This window comes from Saccopteryx bilineata, chromosome 1 (assembly GCF_036850765.1).
Source record: "Saccopteryx bilineata isolate mSacBil1 chromosome 1, mSacBil1_pri_phased_curated, whole genome shotgun sequence".
Lineage (NCBI taxonomy): Eukaryota > Metazoa > Chordata > Mammalia > Chiroptera > Emballonuridae > Saccopteryx > Saccopteryx bilineata.
Window position 1 is genome coordinate 112,462,480 of NC_089490.1, and position 17,858 is coordinate 112,480,337.

Here is a 17,858-nt window from a genome sequence, read left to right on the forward strand (position 1 = left end):
AAATGGTGACCAAATTACAGTCCTAGAGCCATAAGTACCACTCTGACATTTAATATGCAGATTCTAAAGCATCCAAAAGGAAAAAGAACTTCTTTAACAAATGATACTGATATTGTAATAACAGTAACATTACACACTTTTAGAAACCACAAAGGAAATTAGTGTTGAAATAAGGTATATTTGCTATGCAACATAAATAATGGGTAAATAATGAAAACATCTGTTTTATATATTATACATTTCTGAAATGTTATCATTTGGAGAGGAATCTTAACAGCCTTTTGAGAATGACGACATTAATGAATTCTGGCCTGTATTATCAACCACGTTAGTTTATCTTTTCTTCTTTTAAAAAAGATTTAAGCCTGACCAGGTGGTGGCACAGTGGACAGAGTGTCGGACTGGGTTGCCGAGGACCCAGGTTTAAGACCCTGAGGTCGCCAGCTTGAGCGCAGGTTCACTGGTTTGAGCAAGGTTCACCAGCTTGGACCCAAGGTCCCTGGCTCAAGCAAGGGGTTACTCGGTCTGCTGAAGGCCCGTGGTCAAGGCACATATGAGAAAGCAATCAATGAACAACTAAGGCAGGGGTCCCCAAACTACGGCCCGTGGGCCATATGCGGCCCCCTGAGGCCATTTATCCGATCCCCCCCGCCGCATTTCTGGAAGGGGCACCTCTTTCATTGGTGGTCAGTGAGAGGAGTATAGTTCCCATTGAAATACTGGTCAGTTTGTTGATTTAAATTTACTTGTTTTTTATTTTAAATATTGTATTTCTTCCCGTTTTGTTTTTTTACTTTAAAATAAGATATGTGCAGTGTGCATAGGGATTTGTTCATAGTTTTTTTTATAGTCCGGCCCTCCAACGGTCCGAAGGACAATAAACTGGCCCCGTGTAAAAAGTTTGGGGACCCCTGAACTAAGGTGTCACAACGAAAAACTAATGATTGATGCTTCTCATCTCTCCGTTTCTGTCCCTGTCTGTCCTTCTCTCTGTCTCTGTAAAAAAAAAAAAAGAGAGACAGAGTGAACGTCAGAGAGAGGGATAGATAGGGACAGACAGGAACGGAAAAGATGAGAATTATCAATCATCAGTTTTTCGTTGCGACACCTTAGTTGTCCATTGATTGCTTTCTCATATGTGCCTTCACCGTGGGGCTACAGCAGACCGAGTAAACCCCTTGCTCAAGCTAGCGACCTTGGGTCCAAGCTGGTGAGCCTTGCTCAAACCAGATGAGCCCGCGCTCGAGATGGCAACCTCGGGGTCTCGAACCTGGGTCCTCGGCATCCCAATCCAACACTCTATCCACTGCGCCACTGCCTGGTCAGGCTAAAAATAATTTTATCTATTGATTTTAGCGAGAAAAAATGGGAGAAGGAGAGGGACAGAGAGAGACAGGAATAGAGCCGCTCCCGTACGTGCCCTGACTGGAGAATTGAAACGGCATCCTCTGTACCTCGGACGACGCTGCAATCAACCGAGCCATCCAGCCAGGGCTAGTATTATCGTTTCACTTTACCAGTGTTCTGGTAGTGGTTTTTTAAATAACTAAATTACAAATCTATGATCAGGGGATGGTGATAAGGAGGTCTAGATAGTTTTTTGCAATGAAATTATCATAACGTTACCAAATGCATTTTAATGCTTGACTTGACAGTATAATCTAGGTTAAGAATGATTCATGGTGGCTCTGAACATTATGGCAGCTTCCTACAATGTAGCTCTCTAAAGTTGCCTTAGTCCCTTGTGTTACCTCCCCTGTTCACACACCCAGCTATATTTAGTAGTCTGGCAAGAGTATTTAGTATTTGGTAATGTTCCATCAAGACCCGGCAATAGGCCAGAAAACAATGTAGGTGCCACAGACAGCCAAGCACAAGGACAATACTAGACTAGATCATTGGGTGCTATTGCAAGAACCACCAATGACTCATTTTCTGAGTCACCATGCATATTCCTCACCCACTGCTACTTGGTTTACCGGATTTTGCTTGTTTACCTTATTACCTCATAGAGCACTGTTAGCATTAGAGCATTTTAAGTCACAGCACCATATGGCAATGCCATAATACTCCACATAATTAAGACAAGCTCCCTAACGACTGGTTACCTGTCAGATAGTGTCTATAAGATGCAAAAAATTTAAAACATCAACTAGATTAACCTAAAAGTAATTCTAAGAGTATCATAGCAGTGTCCACAGTACCCTTCCAACTCAACCACTTCAATCATATTCTTCCCACTGTTACTTCTTTGCAATGCATACCACTATGAAAATCATAAAAAGGGAACAATAGATCAGTAAACTACTATTTCTTTTCTTTGTTGTCAATTACGATTGACATTCAATATTATTTTATATTAGTGTCAGGTGTACTGCACAGTGGTTAGACATTCATATAATTTATAAAGTGATCCCCCACCACTGCCATAAGTCTAGCACCCACCTGGCACTACACATGGTTATTACAACACTACTGACTATATTCCCTATGCAGTACATTACATCCCCATGACTGTTTTGTGACTACCAATTTGTACTTCTTTTTTATAAGATTTTATTTATTCAATTTTCAAAAGAGAGAAAGAGAGAGAGAGAAAGGGGAGGAGCAAGAAGCATCAACTCCCATATGTGCCTTGACCAGGCAAGCCCAGGGTATCGAACAGGCGACCTCAGCATTCCAGGTCGACGCTTTATCCCACTGTGCCACCAAAGGTCAGGCCCAATTTGTACTTAATGCCTTCACGTTTTTCACCCAGTCCCCCAATCCCCTCCTTTCTGGCAACTATTAGTTTATTCATCTTTATCTATGAGTCTGCTTCTGGGTAATAATATTTTAAAGCTGGCAATTAATACAATATATATCTGGTTTTTCAGAAATAAAAATATACAAAATGTGAACTGGTTGTTCTGTTTGTTCTATGTATTTAAAACAACAAATACACTGTCCAATGAACTTTGGCTTCTATTTCCTCATGACTGTCAGTAGGTTAAAAAACAAAAACAAAAAACTGCTGTATATCTCCAGGGCAAAGTACAAACTCTACCACTCCACAACACACCCACTGAAGGGCATATAGCAGCAGTTACAGAATTAACCATTTAGCCAAGGATTTGAAGGCAATACCAAGAGAAAAATGAGTAAGACTAAAAGTTAGAGAACCAAAGGTCCAACAAAGTATTGGTGGAGTGCTTTTTACTACTCAAAGTTTTCTCAGTCCAGGGGTGTCAGAGAGCACCAAAGTTCCAAGGAAATTTTAGATGCCAGCGGTCAGGTGGTAAAAGGTAACACTCTCAATACTCAGAACTTTTGAGCTGGAAGACACCGCTGTTATCATCTTATCTACCACCCTGGTTTTACAGGTAATGAAGAGAGGAGAGGAGAGAGGAAGAGGAAAATGAATCTGAAGCCTCAAATCCCCTTTGGAGCACAAAGCCCTCAACTAAGCAAACTGCACTGGTAATGACGAGATGAGACAGGCTATACTTTGTGGCTAGTGCATCTACTTGCTCCATTTTTTACCCCTGCAATGTAGCACACCTGATCTGTGACTAGTTCAAAGTTGCTATTCATATTTTAAAGGAGAATGGCATTGTACAATACAACAACAAGATAAAACAACCTGATTAAAAATGAGCAAAGGGCACCTGACCAGGCAGTGGCACAGTGGACAGAGCGCTGGCCTGGGACGCAGACGACCCAGGTTCGAAACCCTGAGGTCACCGGTTTGAGCGCAGGCTCACCTGGCTTGAGCACAGGGTTGCCAACTTGAACTTTAGATCACAGATATGACCCCAGGGTTGCTGGCTTAAGCAAGGGGTCACTGGCTCAACTGAAGGGTACTAAACACACTTGGACATATTTTACTTCTGTATTTGTTCATTTTCTGTCTTTCTTTTTTTAATATTTTATTTATTCACTATAGAAAGGAGAGAGAGAGAAGGGGGGGAGGAGCAGGAACCATCAACTCCCATATGTGCCTTGACCAGTCAAGGTACATATGAGAAAGCAATCAATGAACAACTAAGGTGCTGCACATAGAATTGATGCTTCTCATCTCTCTCCCTTCCTTGACAACCTTCTTTTTTTTTATTTATTAATTTTTAGAGAGGGAGAGAAGGGGAGGAGCTGGAAGCACCAACTCCCATATGTGCCTTGACCAGGCAAGCCCAGGGTTTCGAACCGGCGACCTCAGCATTTCCAGGTCGACGCTTTATCCCCTGCGCCACCACAGGTCAGGCTCTCTCTCCCTTCCTATCTGTCCCTGTCTGTCTCCTGTTCTCTTTATCGTGCACTAAAATAATTAAATAAATAAAAGGGCAAAGGGTTTAAACATACATTTCTCCAAAAATTATATACTAATGGCCAACAAGTATAAGAAAAGATGCTTATTATCACTAATCGTCAGAGAGATACAAATCACAACCACAATGAACTATCACTTTATATCTGTTAGAATGGCTATTACTAAAAACAAACAAAAAATAAACAAACAAAACACAATCCAGAAAATAACAAATATTGGCAAGGATTTGGAGAAACTGGAGCCTTGGTGCACTGTTGGTGGGATTATAAAATGGTGTAACCACTATGCAAAAGGGTATGGCAGTTCCTCAAAAAATTAAAAACAGACCTACCATATCATCCAACTATTCCACTTCTGGGCATATACCCAAAAGAACTGAAAGCAGGGTCTCCAGGAGGTGTTTATATACCCATGTTCATAGGAGCACTCTTCACAACAGCCAAAAGCAACCCAAATGTCCACTGACAGATGAGTAGACAAAATGTGATTAATATATACAATAATAATATAATATTATTCAACTTAAAAAGGAAAAAAATTCTTGTCACATGATATAACATGGATGAACCTTAACAACATACTAAGTAAAATAGATCATAAAAAGATACTTTATATGGTTCCATTTATATAAGGTATCTAAAACAGTCAAATGCATAGAAACAGAATGTAGAATGGTGGTTAACAGGGGCTGGGGAGAGGGGAAAAAAGAGGATTTGTTGTTTAATGCATACAGAGATTCAGAATTGCAAGATAAAAAAGTTCAAAAAATATGTTTCATAACAAAGTGAATATAGTTAACATTACCAAACAGTACAGTTAAACTGTTCAAAATGGAAAATTTTATTTGTTTTTACCACAATAGAAGGGAAAAAAAGAAAGAGGGAAAGAAAGTAAAAATAAGAAAATGACAATAGGTCTCTTACTTTTTCTTGCTATGTCTCTCCCAACTTTCATACCCTAAAAGGGGCTAAGAACAGCTCCATGACACTGTCTTCCTTCTCCCAAACTACCACACAGAGCGGCCAGCCAGCTAGCACACTGCTCGAAAGTAAGCAATGCAGGCCTGTAGTCATAGGAGAGAAGGTGAAATGGCCAGCAGAGGACTTTGGGTGGACAACTGACCTCCTCTTCTGACTGTGACTTTATCCCTCAGCCTAGGAGAGTAGAGACTGGTGTGCTGGATCCCCAGTTGTAGAATCCAGCACACCAGTCTGGGTAAAGAGTAAGCTGTCTTTTATGATAATTTGTTTAAACCAATAAAGAGATGCTGGCAACAATAAACACCTTTATAACCAAGGTGGCATGATGTACTTCTATGCATCCCTTCTAATACCTCTCTTAGAAGTCATTCAGTATATACCTGTGAACATGAATGCTGATTACAATGACACGCTGATGACCTCTGACAAAAAGAATGAACCACTGATCCAGAAAAAAAGTGTACTAGATACAGAATTCAAAGTGATTATTTTAATGAATGAATTTAAGCCACTTCCATAATAAAAATCTCTACTGATTTCACAATAACTTATATTTAAAACTTGTACAAACCTACTGTTTCCTGGCAAATGGATACCAGACTGCCTAACACTTGGTACTTACAACCTCCCCCCCCAAACTGCTATTTCTTTAAACTAACATCACATTAATTACATTCTATAATGACATAGCCACTGGCAGCATTCAAGATCCTGCCTCATTGGTCATTCTTTTGCCAGAAGAAACCACTTGAGTCTGTCTTTCAGTTGGGCTATAGACAAGAAAAGAAGGGGTTTTCCACATATGTAATTTTTATTGTTGCCTATAAAACCAAGAAGCTATAAAATCAAGCTCCCTGAATATTGACATTTAACAAGGCTCTTAGTCATTCACATAATGAAAAATGAAAACAATTGTTTTAGTCACATACTTAAAAGGGTTTCAGTAGAAGGAAAGTTTCTGATATTTGGATATTTTTTGGTAATGAAATTAGACACTGCCCCTAAGCTGTTTTAAAGCAGCTGTTAAATACATATACATACACATATTTTATTCTTAAAAACATACCCTAAATTGCAGATGCTTTCTGACCCCTTCAGTGCCATAGTTAGTAACATTTATCTCCAGGATCCCCCAACACCGATATACCACAAATAGAATGCAATGGGATCCTTTTGTAAGATTTTTGTTGAATAAAAGGTAAACACTTTTTAGGTTAATGTTTTAAGACTTCTTTTATGAACAGTGTAATTTTTTAAAGTGGGAATATGATTTCCAACTCCCTGTATATCTAAATTCATATCATCTGACAGGATTCTATCTGAGGAACCAGATCATTGCTCTCTCTGTAATACAAGAAGAATCCCCTCTTAAGGCACTTGAAACAGCAAAATTTGTGCCACATTCAAGTAAAGTTTAGCTGCCAAAATGCATGAAGGGAATCATTTTTCTTCCATTGTCCTTTAATTTTATCTAAGGCAAATACTTGGTGTGAACACTATTAACAAATACGAACAAATACCGAAAAGGAATGCTCTGGCAGGTTTTTAACAATACTGGAGTGCCTAAAATGCCTTCTCTGTTGGGACAGGGGGCATTTTCTCAAAACTCTAAACTAAAGGTTTTTGATTATGCACGTATATGTATATGATCCCCTATTAAAATAAAAATACTCCCTGGCCAGATAGCTCAGTTGGTTACAGCATCAGCCTGAAGTGCAAAGGTTGCCAGTTCAATCCCCAGTCAGGGCACACACAGGAGCAGATCGATGTTCCTATCTCTTTCTCTCTCTCTCTCCCTTCTTCCCTCCCTCCCTCTCTCTCTCTCTCTCTCAAATCAATACATTAAACATTTTAAAAAATAAATAAAAATTTTAAAAATGCAGTTAGTTTTCTATTCTCAATGGAAATTTGGGGCAAATGTAAGTAACTGCCAAATAGCTAAAACTCATTCTAGATTTAACCCTCTATACCAGCAATTTTTAACCTTTCTCATCTCATGGCACATATAAACTAATTACTAAAATTCTGCAGCACACACAAAATATATTTTTTGCCAGTCTGACAAAATAAAGGTGTAATTTTGGTTCATTCACCAGATGGCTATTGTTGTGTTGGCTGTTGTCATTTCTGACGATCTTTTTTTCTTTTCTCCAGGGTACTAAACACACTTGGACATATTTTACTTCTGTATTTGTTCATTTTCTGTCTTTCTTTTTTTAAGATTTTATTTATTCACTATAGAAAGGAGAGAGAAGGGGGGGGAGGAGCAGGAACCATCAACTCCCATATGTGCCTTGACCAGGCAAGCCCAGAGTTTTGAAACAGCAACCTCAGGGTTCCAGGTCAACACTGTATCCACTGCATCTCCACAGGTCAGGCTATTTGAAAATCTAAGGGAAAAAGAGGTCAGTGCCCCTGAGTCAACAGTCAGGTACTTCGTGCTTTAAAAATTCTTGTGGTACATCAGTTGAAAATCACTCTACACCATCATGATCTTTATTAAAGATACTACCCAGCTATCACGATGACTAAAAAAGAGGTCCTTAGTTCATCCTAGCTTGATGCCTGTGCTGGTGAACAGAGCTGTTTTATACTCTAAAAATAAAAATAAAACTTTTTAAATTAAAAAACACCATACAGGAAGAAAGGTTGGGGGAGGGAAGTAAAAGAGAGACAAATGTATGGTGATGGAAAATGATGTGACTTTGGGTGATGGGCACACAATGCAATCTACAGTTCAAATGCTATAGAAATATTTCCCTGAAACCTATGTACTCTTATTGATCTACATTACTCCATTACATTTAATTTTCTAAATAAATTTTTTTATTATATAAAGCCTGAAAAAAAAATAAAAACACCATACATTTTCATATTCTCTCTAATCCTATTTCTTTTTAATTAAAAAAAATATAACAAAAAATGTTCAAAAGACAAAAAAAAGGACAAGTTTTAGAAACTGGAAACTACCTCAGAGATTATCTAATATATTCTTTTTCACAATTGAAAAAACTGTGACCTAATTGTCTAAATTAGGTTTTATAACAGGTCTGTACAATCTTCCACCAAAATGAGAAAATGGTATGTCCTTGCTTATGGGGAACACTTAAAACCGTCCCCAGAATTAAAAAAAATTAGCAAATTACTTAATTTGAGCAATTCAGCAGCACTTGTATTTGCTTCCCTTTATGCTTTCCTTTCTTTATATACTGCTCACAAAAATTAAGGGATATTTTGAAATATCCCTTAATTTTTGTGAGCAGTGTATTTGTAACAGACTCAAAATTATCCAGCCACCCAACAGACATTTCTTCCCCTCTAACCTGCTAACAGAATCCCAGTTTTTCCTGGACATTTAGCATTGTAAGCCCATGAAATAATACATGATGCATGTTACACCACTGTGGTAACCCCGTTCTCCTCGGCCACACACTCACCTCCCAGTCTCTCCAGTGAGGGCAGTCTTGTGAAACAGTTCAAACAAATGATACTGGAGAGAAAATGAATGATCACTTCCGAGAAGGATTTTGTTCTCTGTTAGGTAAGCAGGGGAGGAAGGATTGCTTGATCTGTCCCTTTCCGCCTCCTTGCCTTGAAAAGGTATGTGACACTCAGAGCTGAGGCAGCCATTTTGTGACGTGGTGGCAATAAGCGAACACACACAAGACAGCAGAATCAAAGGTCAGTGAGATCTGGGGACACTGCTGAGCAGCTGAACCAACCATGAGACCACCTACCTCTAAACTTCTCTGAACCCCGGAAACAAATAGTTCACCAGCTCTGCTGGTGGCCTTCTGTTAACTACAGTTGAAAGCAGTCCTGAGTTTAAAAAAGTTTTTTCTGTGGCATGCTATGATTTTCCTGCCCAATCTCACCCCCATTACACACATATATGGTTTATACTACATGCAACTAAAAAGTGACAGGATTCTATTTTTCCTGCATAGTTGACAGAAACCAGTTTTAATTACTTTATAGTTATAGTACCTTAATTATATGATCCTATTTACATAAATGTCATCAGAAGAGAAAACATTAGGGAAAAAAATGTGACTTAGACTCATGTTTGTTTTTGATTGTTGACTTTGATCATTCCTTCGGCCATCTCAAATCCTTTCTGGAATTAAGTACCACATAAATAACAGACTGATAAATTGTATCTTTTTGAACTAAACTCTTGTCTCCTTTAATCATAACTGTCTGTTAGTAAAAAATAAAGTGCTAAAATTTCATTCTTGAATTTCACCTGCTTATAACTAAAGCTTAGAGATTTGCCAACACTATTCCAAACTCATGGCATTGCTATTTTCTCCCACTGGTTATTGCAACAGTATTCAAATATTGGTAAGACATTACAAGTCAGTCTATTCAGTACCCTTACTTAAATAGTTGTTTTAACCATATATATATATATATATATATATATATATATATATATAGTGTGTGTGTGTGTGTGTTTCTGAAGCTGGAAACGGGGAGAGACAGTCAGACAGACTCCCGCATGCGCCCGACCCCCGACCGGGATCCACCCGGCACGCCCACCAGGGGCGATGCTCTGCCCACCGGGGGCGATGCTCTGCCCCGACCAGAGCCACTCTAGCGCCTGGGGCAGAGGCCAAGGAGCTATCCCCAGCGCCCGGGCCATCTTTGCTCCAATGGAGCCCAGGAGGGGAAGAGAGAGACAGAGAGGAAGGGGGGGGGGTGGAGAAGCAAATGGGCGTTTCTCCTTATGTGCCCTGGCCGGGAATCGAACCCAGGTCCCCCGCACGCCAGGCCGACGCTCTACTGCTGAGCCAACCGGCCAGGGTTTAACCATATTTTGATAGGAGTCTTTCAAATAATGTTCATCTCCATGACTCCTGTTACACCCATCTCTGTACTGCTCGGGCCCCACTCTTCCTGGGTCCAGTGCATGGGAGAGCCCAGTTCACCCCCATCTTCCTCTCTGCCCTCAATGTGATCTCCACTCTCTGTCCACCCCCAGTTCTGCCGATAGCTGTCCCCATGATCACTAATGTCTACTCCACTTCCCCCTTTCACAATTTCTTCTTTCCAACCTCATGTCTTCCATCATTCCTCAGCTTTCACAGAGAAAAAGATCAAGTCTCCCCAGTCGGAAGGAACAACTGTCGTGAGCACCTGCTCTCCTCTCAACTGTGTTAGCATCTCTCCCCTGTTGTCATTCAGGGGGGAGACGGCTAAGTAATCCTGATATAAATGAGCATGACCCCTATATTCTGTATGTATATGTGGGCTCAGTGATTTTTTATTTTACAAAGAAAAACACAGGGACAGCAAACACTTGCTTTTTGCTAAGCTGTAGTAAAGTGCTTTTACCAACTCCCCTCTGTCTACCTTTATCCCACCACTCACTGATGCTATATGATCTTCCAATAATTATGGTCTCTGGGTCACATGACTCTGCCCATATTCTAGCATATTCCCATCTTCCTCACCAATTAATCAGTTAAATGGAAGCATTACATTACTGATATAGATATCTCGTTAGTGGCTTTAAAAACATATTAAGACATTGCACTAGTTTATGTCATCATTTTCAAAGTGTGATCCAGACATTTCTGGGGGGAGGCCCCTGAGACTCTTTCAGGGGATCCACAATATCAAAATTATGTTTAGTAATGCAAAGATGTTATTTGCCTTTTTTGCTCTCATTCTCTCGCGAGTATACAATAGTGAATCCAGGGAATACCTGGTGTGTAATGACAATCTATCACTCTGGCAACAAATTAAACATATGTTTGTATATTCTTGGGTTTTTTGGAATTTTCAAATGTAACACATTTAAGGCATAAAAATACATTTTTTAAATGAAATTAATGCAATGTATTCTCAGTACTTCTATTTCCTAAGCATAGCAATCTTTAATTATATATATCTGCTATAATCTTCATTATCTCATTATCATCAAATGAATTCATTGAGTTTAAAGAAAAAGAAATTGCATGTTTTAAACATTGTCACGATGAATTCTTTAAAAGCTCTGGTAAAAGCAGCACACAAAATAGCTGAAAAATTAATAAAGATGTGTACAGCTGACATTGTTGACTGTCTGCTGGATGAAACAGTCAGTAAAAGAAATCACGGAAATGCCACAGATCAATGATGCAGTATCATAGCAAATTAAATATTTTACTGCTAATATGAACTACAGATTAATATCTCGCCTTAAAGATGGTGCTTTTGCTTTATAAGCACACAAATCCGTAGACGTGGGTGGACTTACTGTTTTGTTTTTATTATTCCTGTACCCACACCAACTAACCATGAAAGAAGGTCTTCTTTTATGAATGCTTGGCAACAAATACAAGTGCTGCTGAATTACTCAAAGTATTAAATAACTTTTTGAATCTCATGATTTATCCCCAAAGCACCATGTTGATACCTGCTCTGATGGCACACGAGCAATGGTGGACAAAATGCTGGCGCTTTAGCATGAATCAAAGCAGGGGTACAAACTGTACCAGTAATAATTAAACTCCTCGCTATCAATCATTGTTAAAAAGCTAGTTTCACTTAAAAATATTTTTGATAAAATAAAAGTTATTAATTTCATTAAATCTCACTCTTGAAAACTTGTTTTTTTTAACAACCTATGTGATAAAATGGGAGGAACACACAAAAATCTCTTCCTCAGCATACCTAAAATAGCTCTATTAAAGAAAAGTGTGTACGCAATTGAGTTCTGAGCTGAACTACACACTTTTCTCACAGAATACCATTTTTGCTTAAGAGAGTGACTGGCAGACAACATATATGCTGCTCACAAAAATTAGGGGATATTTCAAAATGCATATGAAGCTATAAAATATCCCCTAAATTTTGTGAGCAGTGTAGTTTACTCAGACACAGATATATGCAAACATTTTCTCGAAAATGAATAAAGGGATCCTGCCACTTGAAGAAAAAGCTGATATCTGTTACCAATGATAAAATTTGAGCTTTTGAGGAAAAAAAAACAGAATTTTGGAAAACTTGAACTCTACAGCAAAATCTTGACTGCTTCCCAATTCTTAAAAGATTTTTGCTGAGATTAATGGTCACATTAATGAATGTGATTCATTAAATACTGTATAAGCAAATATGTCAACATTTTAAAGATCTGCACATAACTTAGTAAACCATTATCTTTCAAGTAACCAATGTATGATGTTATAAAATCACATACACATCAAAGATCCATTAGTGTTTTTGTTTTAAGTGTGAGAGCGAGAGGGAGGGACAGACAGGGACAAACAGGAAGGGAAGAGAGATGAGAAGCATAAACTCACAGTTGTGGCACCTTAGTTGTTCATCGATTGCTTTCTCATATGTGTCTTAACAGGGTGAGCTTCAGACCAGCCAGTGACTCCTTGCTCAAGCCAAAAACCTTGGACTCAAGCCAGCGACGCTGAGCTTCAAGCTAGCGACCATGGGGTCACGTCTATGATCCCATGCTCAAGCCAGTGACCCCACGCTCAAGCTGGTGAGCTTACACTCAAGACGGCAACTTCAGGGTTTCAAACCTGGGTCCTCAGTGTCCCAGGCCAAAGCTCTATCCATTGCACCACTGCCAGGTCAGACTCAAAGATCCACTCAAAATGCAAGATGGATCAATATATTTTTAATGTTACAGAGCACAAAAAATTCACTGATTTTTTTTTTTTAATTATTTTTTTTTAATTTTTATTTATTTATTCACTTTAGAGAGGAGAGGGAGAGACAGAGAGAGAGAGGAGAGACAGAGAGAGAAGGGGGGGAGGAGTTGGAAGCATCAACTCCCATATGTGCCTTGACCAGGCAAGCCCAGGGTTTCAAACCGGCGACCTCAGCATTTCCAGGTCGACGCTTTATCCACTGCGCCACCACAGGTCAGGCCACTGATATGTTTTTAAAGTTAACATTGCAATTAACTTTTAAAGCATCATCACTTTTTCAGGTTTTTTTGTTTTGTTTTGTTTTTTGTTTTTTGTTTTTTGTTTTTTTTTTCAAGCAAATCTATTTCTAATTTAATTGGGTTTTTTTTTATATATAATTTTATTTTTTTAATGGGGAGTTTTTTGTTTTTTTACAGAGACAGAGTCAGAGAGAGGGATAGACAGACAGGAATGAAGAGATGAGAAGCATCAATCATTAGTTTTTCATTGCGCATTGTGACTCCTTAGTTGTTCACTGATTGCTTTCTCATATGTGCCTTGACCGCGGGCCTTCAGCAGACTGAGTAACCCCTTGCTGGAGCCAGGGGCCCTGGGTCCAAGCTGGTGAGCTTTTTGCTCAAACCAGATGAGCTTGTGCTCAAGCTGGCGACCTCGGGGTCTCGAACCTGGGTCCTTCCACATCCCAGTCCAACGCTCTACCCACTGCGCCACCGCCTGGTCAGGCACTTTTTCAGTTTTGACGTAACAGATATTCACAATTACATGAAAAGACATTGAAATTCTCCGTCCTTTTTCAACTATGTATCTGTGCATAGCTGGATTTTTTTTTAAATGCTTCAAACAAACAACATATCACAACAGACTGGATATAAAAGCAGTACTGAAAATCCATCTGTCTTCCATGAAGCAATACATTAAAGAGAGCAGCAAAATGTAAAACAATATCACAATGTTCACTGCAGTTTTTGTTTTGAAATATTTTCCATAAAAGTATGTTATTTATGTTCACCTGTAATGAATTTATTATTTTTAAATAAATAAACATTTTAAACATTTCTCAGTTTTAATCTCTAATGTGTTAAATATTGATTCATAGTCCACATAAACAAAACATGCTTGGGGTCCTCGAAAATACTTAAGAGCACCAAAATGCTGAAAACTGTGGGTTAAAAAAAGAGTACTTATAAGTATGTGTAGAAAAGAGAATGGGTACCTTAAGATGAATCAGAAGATCGCAGCTCCAGTTCTAGCACCACTCCTTCCTCGCTTTGGGATTCGGATAAATCGCTTAGTCTCGCTTCGTTTCCTCATCTGTAAAATGGGTAACTCATGTCTTGTTCTGAGGATGAAAGACAAAATATGAAAAAGCAATTTATAAACTATAGGTATATTATTAGTACAAGGTCTCAAAGATAAGAGTTTTGAACACTTCTGATGACCAAGTTTTTATAAAATACTCCCTTCTTAAAAACTTATTACTAAAGCAGAACTTAAAGAAAGTGCAAAAGTGGAGCTTTTTGATTAGTCAATGAGCCCAAAGTCCAACCACATAATTTTACTGTTATAATTTTACTGTATTAAATGTCTTCCTCTAGTTATAACTGGTAATGTATAGTTTAACTAATTATGACCATTCCCAAAATCTACAAAGTACAGAAAATAGTAACATTCCCCAATGTACTCATTATCCAGCTTCAACAATAAAAAAACTGTCAATATTGTTTTCTCATTAGTGTGTTTGTGCCTATCCTCAAGTTTTTTAAAACAGTCACGATTTTATTTTACTTATACAGTATATATACTTTCATATGCACCTTTAACATATGAGAATTTTTAACATCACCATAATACCATTACTATAGATAAAAACTCCATGGTTATAATTCTTAAATACCAAATAACACACACTCCATGTTCTAATTTCATGACTGGCTCCCCAAAAGAGTCTTTGTTAGTTTTTAGCTGGTTTATATCATCACAATATGATTCTTACCAGTTCATTTACAAGGAACACAAGATTTTTAGTAAAAACTCAGAAGAGAAAATAATTCCATGCTTAATTACGCCATGTGCAGTTTACAAAACAAAGTCAAAAACTGTCTTCCTGAGGAATGTGCTTCTACCCCAACCAAACAACAAACAAAAATTACAATAGAAACCCACTACAAAACAGGCCAGACTGGTAACACTTCTGAGAAGTCTTCTGAGAAGTAACAAGAAGAGGACACAGCTGAGCTGCTCAGGAAGAGGAGTTGATAGGAAACCACCACCTGCCATTTCAGAAGAGATGAGGTCAGGTCAGCCACAGGGTCAGGCAAGCTGGAGTTCAGTGAACACACTGCTCAAACAAGTCAGGTAAGTGCCCAAGGCTGAAAGGCAACCAATCCCTCAGGTTTCAACTCAAAACGCAAAACCAGTTGCTTTAAGCAAGAGAGTTTTAAGCTAGAGATGTAATGAAACCAAGATCAAAAGTAACATGAGAGTGAATTCAATTAATTCAGCAAACATTCATCAAAAACTGACCCTATCAGATACTATCCTAAAAAGAGTTTAGTTTACTTTTAATTTATACAATGCAAATAAGTAGCATATACTTCTCTACATATATCTCACCACATTAAAAAATGAATATATTTAATATTAATTACCTTGTCATACACAACTACAAATTATAGTGCATCTTTTTTTTTCTGTAAATCAGTTTGTCTCACTTCTCAGCCAGACACGGAAACAAATTTGAGCTTTACTGTCTTTCCTAAATACTTTTGAAGAGTACATGTCACATTAGCTTTTATCACACAGACCACAGACCTCCAGCATTTGTATCTAACATCCTTTTCTAAATGAAATATTTAGTTTAAAAGAAAATCATGGGAATGCTGAAGAATTTCCTACCTCCACTGAAAGTTTTCTTACCCAAGTGGGTCAGAATATACTTAAGATGAAAATTGATTAGGAGCACACAAAAATTTTCAAAAGATTTGTTTCTATAGATACACACACTTAATATCAATCTTTTTTGGAATCCTTTACCTCAATTTACCTATAATTTTTTTTATGTTTAAAATTGCAGAAAGTGTGGAGAAGGGGAGGAAACATATTTCTTTAAGAATGCTTAAGAAGTACTTCATAAATGTGTTCAAAAACAAGATATGGCCTGACCAGGCAGTGGCGCAGTGGATAGAGCGTCGGACTGGGATGCGGAAGACCCAGGTTCGAGACCCCAAGTCACCAGCTTGAGCGTGGGCTCATCTGGTTTGAGCAAAAATTCACCAGTTTGGACCCAAGGTCACTGGCTCAAGCAAGGGGTTACTCGGTCTGCTGAAGGCCCATGGTCAAGGCACATATGAGAAAGCAATCAATGAACAACTAAGGTGTCGCAATGCGCAATAAAAAACTAATGATTGATGCTTCTCATCTCTCCATTCCTGACTGTCTCTGTCTATCCCTCACTCTGACTCTCTCTGTCTCTGCAAAAATAATAATACTAATAAAATAAATTAAAAAACAAACAAACAAGATATGCAAAAAATTGTCATTAACAAAATTTTAGTTGGCACTATAAAGGACATCTTCTCAACAGCAAAACCTGGAGTAAGACTCCAGACTTCCCCATTTCAGAACTGACACTCTGCTTCAAGTTTCTACTATTTATAGAGAGTAAAAATCCCAAGTTTAAGATAGTATTTCCAATGAGACCACTAACTCTACTAACACATCTTTAAGGACATAGGACCCAGCACAATCCAAATTTACTTTTTGATTTCGATACCATGCGGACAAGGCCCAGAGAGGGGTCCATCCTTCAACCTACTTTACCCATCTGGTAATTAAGCGGAAGAGCTTACTCACACTGTCCATACGTCTTGTGTTTCCTGTGCTCTCATATAAGGTACCATCAAAACCAGCTGTCCTGGGAATTCAGCTTTCCTTTACAGCACTGTTGTGACATTCTTCCTAATAGAGAAGCTAACCTAACTATAGAGCCCAATACGTCACAACTCTTAAGTAAACTGTATGCAATGATACACTGTACTTCACTGCAAAAACATGAGATTTTCAGCAAATGGCAGAAAAAAAATGTAGATAAATTGTTAATGAGGAATTGCAAACTCAAAGCTTATATGCTTCAATCTAAAAAACATTATGTAGGTTTCTTTTTTAAAAACTGGGACCCTGGCCAGATAGCTCCATTGGTTAGAGTGTAGTCCAGACAGGTAAAGGTTGCCAGTTCAATCCCCACTCAGGACACATACAGAAACAGACTGATATTTCTGTCATGCTCTCTATCCATTACTCTCTCTCTGAAATCAATATATAAACAACAAAAATTTGGGTAAAGATGAAGTTAAATGTGTTGACATCTATTCAAATTGGTTTGGGCCACAAATAAATATTGTTATATCATTAACATTATTTATTAGTATATCATAGGCAAAACAGCTTATTCACAGAGTAAGTGGGTCTGTAACTAGCCATCTATAATTCCCTGAACCCGATCATTATCTTCAAAAAACATCACCGCTTGACATCAGATTTTCCATGTAATGTTTATTGTCCTTCCATATTCTCCTACTAGAATGAAAGTTTCATAAGGGCAAAAAATTCGTGTTATTTTCCAGTCTATGCCCAGTTTCTAGAACAGCGTCTGGCACGTAACACGAGAATCCAAATACATCTGCTGAATGAAGAGATAGATGAATGGTCCCCTACTTAAACGTCCCCACTTCCTTTCCTCCATATACAAGTTCATGATCCTTTAAAGCCAAGGTCAAATTCTATTATCTCTGTGAAGATTACCTCCCCTGATCCTCCAACCTCCTCTTTTATACCATGAATTTGGCACTTCTCTGCTGTCTGTTAATTGTTTGCATATGTACATACCCCGCTTTAAATTCTTATAATTCTCTCTTTATT

At 38.3% G+C, this 17,858-nt stretch overlaps 1 protein-coding gene across 5 annotated transcripts in view; it reads right to left on the reverse strand.

Annotated features, from left to right (window-relative positions):
- Nucleotides 1-17,858, reverse strand: part of DUSP16 (dual specificity phosphatase 16) — a 107,310-nt gene that overhangs the window by 66,129 nt on the left and 23,323 nt on the right. For 4 of the 5 annotated variants that reach the window (XM_066264493.1, XM_066264502.1, XM_066264474.1 and 1 more), the window contains exon 2: nt 14,155-14,280. The gene's annotated coding sequence lies outside the window, so the exon portion shown is untranslated. Of the gene's footprint in view, nt 1-14,154; nt 14,281-15,104; nt 15,191-17,858 lie in introns of those variants that run through there. The other variant, XM_066264508.1, reaches the window with a different exon arrangement.